This window comes from Pinus tabuliformis, chromosome 3_1, assembly GCF_031772625.1.
Source record: "Pinus tabuliformis cultivar Carrire ecotype Pingquan chromosome 3_1, CPIR1, whole genome shotgun sequence".
NCBI lineage: Eukaryota > Viridiplantae > Streptophyta > Pinopsida > Pinales > Pinaceae > Pinus > Pinus tabuliformis.
Genome location: NC_142301.1, coordinates 824,335,688 through 824,341,896, shown reverse-complemented (window position 1 = coordinate 824,341,896; position 6,209 = coordinate 824,335,688).

Sequence of the window (6,209 nt, the reverse complement as noted above, 5' to 3'; positions counted from 1 at the left end):
TGGGATTCATTCCGGGATGCCATCAAGGAGAAGTACTACCCTGTTGAAAGCTATGAGGATTAATACATAAAGTGGACCACACTATGGCAGGGGAGGGACCAAGACGTGCCAAAGTTTACTAGTATTTTCCATACCCTTCGCACAAAGTTGGGTATCAAGGATTCAGAGCAACATTTGGTACTCAAATATCGTGGCTGCCTGGACAAGTACATCCGAGAAGAAATATAATTCCTGAACATCCCCTTGCTCAACACAACATACCTATGATGTCAAGGTCGAGCAAAAGTTTAAAAAGAATAAGCGAGGTTTTGGATCTGTGAATCTGAAGCAAGGGAAAGGTGCCCCCAAACTGTAGAACAAAGGAAAAAGCCAAGGTGGAGTAGCCCAAGACAACCCACCAAAGCTGCAAGCAAAGAATAGTACCGTGAAGCCAAAAAAGGGCACGGGAAAGTGGTGTGAGTTCCATAACAGCTCCACTCACAACATAAGTGAGTGTTGGGCCAAGCAATCACTAGTGGCTGAGCTAAAGGTTTCAGAATCAGATGCATGTTTTGACTTTGAGTCAGAACCCGACAAGGGTAATGACATAGGGAAGTCGATTATCGATGTCGAGCCCAATGCCACCGTTGCCACTAGGAAGATACAGAAGGAGGAACCTGAAGATCCAGAGGAGGATCATCTCTTCCACTCACAGATGTGGGTAAAGGGCTCCCTGCTATGGTTCATTGTCAACAACAGGATCCAAAAGAACCTCATTTCGGCAGAGGTCGTGAAGCGGCTGGGCTTACCAACCACAACACATCCACAACCTTACACCATCATGTGGCTTCACCAAGGAAGGGATCTTTGCATGAGTCAGTAGTGTCGCCTTCCACACAACATCAAGCCCTTCACAGATGAGGTATTGTGTGACATTGCTCCCCTTGAAGTTTGTGATGTATTATTAGGACAACCGTACTTGTGGAAGCGACATGTTGTGTAGGAATCAAGGCCTCATGATGTTATTGTTACTTTGGGAAATAAGTTGTATAGGATACCAGAGGTAGCAATGCCTACCACCATCTCTTTGGTTATTGCAAAACAATGCAATAAGCTCATTTCAAAAAATAGGAAATTTGTTTTCCTGATCATACGCCCTCAAGGAAGAAAGAAGACGGCGACCACGACCTCCAGACGGGGCCCCTTTGCATGATAACTACAGATGGACAAGGTCATGGAGGAGTACGAGCACATCTTCACCTCCCTCATAGGGATTCCTCTGCACTATCAGGTCAAGCACTCTATTGATCTGACCCTAGGTGTGCCACTACCCAATGGACCAATCTATCAGTCCTCTATTTTGGAGAACGATGAAATCAAGAGGCATATTTGGGAGTTGTTGTAGAAAGGTCACATTCGTCCGAGTTCATCGCCCTGTGGGAGCCCGATCATGTTGGTACAGAAGAAGGATGGGACTTGGAGACTCGGTATTGACTATCAGGTGCTAAACAAGATCACTGTCCATAATAGGTACCCGATCCCATGGATTGATGACCTCCTAGACCAACTGAAGGGGGGAAATATTTCACCAAGATCGATTTGAAGTTAGGATATCACCAGGTACTAATCAAACCCTCCGATGTGTGGAAGACTGCCTTCAAATCTAAGGAGGGCCTTTTCGAATGGTTGGTTATGCCTTTCGAATTGACGAATGCTTCTGCAACCTTCATGAGGCTAAAGGATGACATCTTGTGGCCATTCACCAACTCATTTTTAGTGCTATACTTGGATGACATCCTAATCTTCAGCCAGAGTTGGGAATAACACCTCCACCACATCCCACAAGTTCTCCAAACACTACGACAACACAAGTTATGTGCCAATTTGGAGAAATGCACTTTTGGCATGACCCAGGTTTAGTATCTGGGATACATTATTGATGAACATGGGGTGCATGTGGATCCCAGCCAAGACCTAAGTCATTCAGGATTGGCCATCTCCAACCACTTTGACAGAGCTCCACAGGTTTCAAGGTCTTGCCAACTTCTACCGTAGGTTTGTGTTGGGGTTTTCTCATATCACTTGGCCCTTGAGTCAAGTCACCAAGGGAGGAGCGAAAGCAAAATTATTTTGGTATGAATCTCAATGGAAGGCATTCACAGAGTTGAAAGATCGCCTCTGCACGACACAAGTGCTCGCATTACCAGACTTGCAACAACCATTTGAGGTCGAGACAGATGCCTCTGACTATGATATTGGGGTAGTCCTTACTTAACAAGGGCATCTAGTGGCATATCACAATGAGACACTTTCAGACACAGTCTGGAAGTATCCCACTTATGAAAAAGAGATATATTCCATTATGCAGGCCTGTTGACAATGGAAGCATTACATTTTGGGGAAGGAAATGGTCATCCACACAGACCACTGACCCCTGCATTTCATACAGACCCAAGGGAAATTGCAGAATGATCACCATCAAAAGTGGTCCACATACCTACAACAATTCCATTTGAATATCAAGTATAACAAGGGAAACACCAATAATGTTGTAGATTGCCTCAGTCAACCACCGATCATGGCGTTAACCACCATGGTAAACTCTTATGGGCACGATACTTCTGATTGGTCACTTCTCTACAAAAGGGACCCAGAATTCGGCCACAAATACTAGACACTCTTGGAGGGTCAGTGTGTTCCAGATTTTCTTCTCCAGGATGCCCTGTTATGTCACCTGGGTCACCTTTGTGTTCCTTCAAGCGAGCGTGCCAAGATGATTTGGGAAGCACACTAAAATTGGGTTGTTTGACATTTCGGGGTCGAGAAAACAGTGGAAGTACTGCAGAAGTATTTCTATTGGCCGAATCTTCAACACGATGTCAGGAAGTATATCAGATCATGCACTACCTGCGCCATTGCCAAACTGACCATCGAGAAGCAAGGCCTCTATACCCTGTTGCCTACCCTTAGTCGACCTTGGGAATCCATCTCCATGGATTACATGTTAGGCTTTCCTTCCATTAAGCATGGAAATGACTGTGTTTTTGTGGTCATCGACAGGTTCTCGAAGATGGCCATTATGGCGGCCTACAAGAAGAATATCACAACAGAAGCCACTGCTAAACTCTTCTTTGAATGAGTGTAGGTACACCTTGGGATCCCACAATCTATTATCTCAAATTGGGACAGCAGGTTCCTCAATACATTTTGGTCCAGTCTCTGGTTGATGCTAGACACCAAACTCACTAAGTCCACAGCCTTCCATCCTCAAACTGATGGCTAGACAGAGGTTGTCAACAGGATGTTTGTACACATTTTGCACATGTACAACTCAAAGCATCCGCGCACATGGGACGAGAGTCTCCCCTATGTTCAACACAGCTACAGCTGGGCTCTTCACAGCTCGACCGGCTACAACCCTTTTCAAGTGGGCTTGGGATTCTAGCCACTATGTCCCATTATGTGGCCATGCCATTTGCAGCTACTCACACAGATTTGGCTCATGTCCAATCCGAAACAAATAAGGCAACCAACTTCATTGAGCACATCCAACATATTCTCCAGCAGGTCCATGACATTCTGGAGAAATCAAATTCTAGGTACAACTAGCGACATGATCAACATCAGGTGCTACACAAGTTTCAAGTGGGTGACAAAGTCTGGTTGCATTTGCAAAAGGAACACCTTACCGGAGCCTATCAGAAACTCAGACCACTCTGATATGGTCCTTACACCATTACCAAGGTTGTGGAAGACAATGCATTTGAGCTCAGTATTCCCCCATTCCTTGGCCTGCACCCAGTGTTCAATGTGGACCACCTTCGGCCATACTTTCCACCATTACTAGACAAACCCGACATTACAAAACATCTCACACCGATAGAGTTAAATCTAGATTGCATGGAACAAGCTACGACTGATCAAATCATGGATACACAGATCAAGCACACTCACCAATAGAATATCCAACTATATCAAGTTTTCAAAGTAGGCCAACTCCTTCACTAGGGCAAGTGGCTCACTAGGGACCAAGTTTAGCAGAAGTTTCCTCATCTCATAGAGGAACTCAACGCAATGGGGACCATTGCTTCCTAAGGGGGGAGGAATGATCCAGATGGATATTGGTGTCCATCTACCAAGTCCACTTGGACCCCCACCATTACTTCTTTCAGCTTTTCAGTTTCCTTAATTGTAGCACAATTTACGATTTTTAGTAGTTTTTCGGGTCCTGAACTTCTGGAGCCATTTTGAGGCCCTAAATGACATTTTTTTGGGAAAACTAGGAGCAACATGGGTCCATGGACCGATGTTTCTCTTCCCAAAGTTGTATTTCTCGGATATATCTTTCTAACGAGATATTGTTCACGTCAAACGGAGATCATATGCCAAGGTTACGACCCCGAGAAGTTGATGTACCAATTTACCCAAACAGGGCCCACAGTTTGGCGTTTCATCTTCTAGGGTGAGGTTTTTGGATGTTTAGGGTTTTCCATTGTTTCTCAACAATAAATAGGCCTTCGAGCCTCATTGTAACATACTTCTGAGGCATGTAGCCACTGCATCTCTTCTCAGAGATAAGCTACCATCACCCCAACTAGTTTATTTCCATTGCTATTTGTAAGCATATTTCAGTATTTTAGATTATGGTTGTCTCTATAATTTTTTGCATTCCTGTTTAAAACCGGATAATCATGGTTGTAGTGATGTCACTATGAGAAGGTTATTGGTGTTGTTGTGGAATGTGTCATTATGATCGTATGGGTGTATATGCATGTCAGTGTTTATATGTTGTTATGCATGCATTGTCATGGTGAATGTTATGAAACCAACTCACAAAAAGATAGAAAATATAGATGAACGCCATAGAATTCAACCTCTTCATGCGGGCAACCTCCTTTACATTACACAAATGAAAAATCTTGGATGATACAAATGACAATACCTCCTTTCTATATATAGGAGTATAAGGGGTCATAATATAATCAGAGCCGACATAACAACAATAATGTATGGGCACAATAATAACATTAGTGGTCTTCTATGGGGCACACTAATAGCAATATGGGAACTACATGGGCACAACAATATAATAAGGGGGTTGTACTAATAACAATAAGGGGTTACACTAGTAGTATATGGACCTAACATGTCCCTCTCCTTCAAAAAGTGTTGTCTCAATGCTTGAGTATTTCTCGATGCTTTTGTATAAAATTCTTGTCCTCCCATTGTTGGCATTATGATTCTGGTATGACTCTATGTTACAGGTGTTGTACTTGATAGCAACTCACTCAAGTAGCAATGCTCAGGCTCTCAAAATGTTGGAAATTAAGAGGTACGCAGGTGAATGGTTCAAAAGGTGCGGACGCGCAGGTACACCGGCCAGGAAGTGCGTTCATACCCGCAGGTTACCCGTTCATGAGGTGCGGACCCCTAGTTCACTCACTTCAAGGTAGAGAAGCGTGCTCACATGGGGTTTCTTATTTTTGGCCCGTGGTATTTAGCCCGCCGTTCTTGATTCTATGGTTTTGGCCCGTGGTATAGGATCTAATTTAGCCCCGGTTTGGATCCCTTGTTTTGGTTATTTGATGGTTTTGTCCCATGGTGTGAATGAGGGCTTGACTATAAATAGGAAAGGAGATCACTTGGCCAAGGTATCTTTTTGCAAATTGAATATCCTATGATCTGAAATATTGGGTTATCGGTTTAAAAGCTTGATCTATATAAAAGTGAAGTTGAAAGTGAATCTATGAAGTGTGATCTCTCGGGCGCATGATCAAATCTGGGCATCTGACTATCTGTGGCACACTAGTGGACTGCCAATTTGGCCCTAATCATAGGTTCGCCGGTAATTAACTGTGCAAGTGCGGGCATACGCACAGCAGAAGAAGGCGCAGTGCGTGGGTAAGCATAGCAGAAGAAGGCGCAATGCGTGGGTACACAGCGCGATAGAGGTTCAGGTGCGGAAGAGCAGTAAAGGTACGCAGCGTGGCAGAGGTTCAGGTGCGGAGGCACAGTGAAAGTACGCGGCGCTACAGAAGCCGCAGGTGCGTAGATATGCGGCGCGATAGCATCTGAGGGTGCGTGGCCATAGTAGTAGTACGCGGTGTGATTGAAGAAACAGTGCGTGGGTACGCGGTGCAGTGGAAGGCTCTCTGCGGGGATACGCAAAGACACAGAAGGTGAAGTGCAAAGCCACGCAGTGCAGATAAAGAAAAATTGTGTATCTGTCC